Genomic DNA, 2,022 nt, shown 5'->3' with positions numbered 1-2,022 from the left:
CTACTTTTGGAGGACTTGTTTGCATTTACATTTAGCCTATATTCTTGCTTTTAAATTTTTCTTTAATCTTCCTGAGATGTGTTGAATTTGTAAAGAAAAAAAGTACAGAATTTTTAACTCTAAAATGACATTATTTTAGTTCAATAATTATATCCCTTTCCTCTTCTGAAAACTAAATACACTAATCTTAATATATCAAATGATATTTATTTATGCTATATTCATAATATAAAACTATCATGCTGTTTAACCAATAACTAGTTTCTTTGAGAAAGCATCTTCAACAAATGGTGCTGGTCTCACTGGATGTCTTTATGTGTAGAGGACATGCAAATTCATAATTTTCCCACTAAACATATACCCCTTCCTGATAAGAATACTAAAGGGATTAGGGATTAAAGGGATAAAGTAAAAGTGATAAAGGAAGTATACATGAAGCTTATAGCAATATAAAATTGAATGAAGAGATATTCAAAACAATTCCATGAAAATCAGAAAAAAGAGAAGGTTGTCCACTCTCTCTATATCTAATATTTGTACATATCCTATATTTGAGGTTTTAGCTACACCAGTGAAACAACTGAAGAAGATAAAAAAGATATAAAGTGGAAAGAACTCAAAGTATAATTTGCAGATGACATGATTGTGTACATACGTGATCTTAAAAATCCTACCAAGGAATTCCCAAAGCTGATAAACACTTTCTGCAAAGTGGCTGGATACAAGATTAACAACAATAACAACAACAACAAAAATTCATAGATCTTCTATATAAAAATAACAGATTTCAGAGAAAAAAAACACCTTTCACAAAAGCCTCAAATAATATAAAATATCTTAATGGGTTTAGCATTTTATATTATTTTTACTCTAACCAAGCACATGATGTGAAAGACCAGTATAATAAAACTTGATGTAAAAATTATCTTCCATGCGGGAGCCCCAAACCCGCGGATCCCGGCCCGCAGCAGCTCTCTGCTCCCAGACCCCATGGGAGAGAGACCTCACCGCCTGATCAGGTGGGCACTCCTGAGGCTGCAGAGCAGAAGAGACCACCAACACTGCCCACCCCTGCCCACATCCCTGGCCCAAGAGGAAAATCTATACGGCCTCTGGGTTCCCGCAGAGGAGGGAACAGGAGCAGGAGGACCGCTGCACCTAAGACACCGCCATAATCTGAAGGAATAGACCGGATAAACAGTTCTCTGCACCCAAATCCCGTGGGATGGAGAGCTAAACCTTCAGAAAGGCAGTCCGCCTGGGAAACCAGAAGACACTGCACTCTGCACACATCTCGGACGCCAGAGGAAAACAACAAACGCCATCTGGAACCCTGGTGCACAGAAGCTCCCGGAAAGGGCGGCGCAGATCTTCCTGGTTGCTGCCTCTGCAGGGAGCTCATAAGCAACACCCCACCAGCAAACTTGAGCCTCGGGACTACAGGTAAGACCAACTTTTCTGCTGCAAGTGACCTGCCTGGTGAACTCAAGACACAGGCCCACAGGAACAGCTGAAGACCTGTGGAGAGGAAAAACTACACGCCCGAAAGCAGAACACTCTGTCCCCATAACTGGCTGAAAGAAAACGGGAAAACAGGTTTACAGCACTCCTGACACACAGGCTTATAGGACAGTCTAGCCACTGTCAGAAATAGCAGAACAAAGTAACACTAGAGATAATCAGATGGCAAGAGGCAAGTGCAGGAACCCAAGCAACAGAAACCAAGACTACATGGCATCATCGGAGCCCAATTCTCCCACCAAAATAAACATGGAATATCCAAACACACCAGAAAAGCAAGATCTAGTTTCAAAATCATATTTGATCATGATGCTGGCAGACTTCAAGAAAGACGTGAAGAACTCCCTTAGAGAACAAGTAGAAGCCTACAGAGAGGAATCGCAAAAATGCCTGAAAGAATTCCAGGAAAATATAAATAAACAAGTAGAAGCCCATAGAGAGGAGACAAAAAAAAATCCCTGAAAGAATTCCAGGAAATCATAAATAAACAAGTTGAAGCCA

The sequence above is a fragment of the Rattus norvegicus genome, chromosome 16 (assembly GCF_036323735.1).
Source record: "Rattus norvegicus strain BN/NHsdMcwi chromosome 16, GRCr8, whole genome shotgun sequence".
Classification (NCBI taxonomy): domain Eukaryota; kingdom Metazoa; phylum Chordata; class Mammalia; order Rodentia; family Muridae; genus Rattus; species Rattus norvegicus.
Note: the sequence above shows the minus strand (reverse complement) of the source record.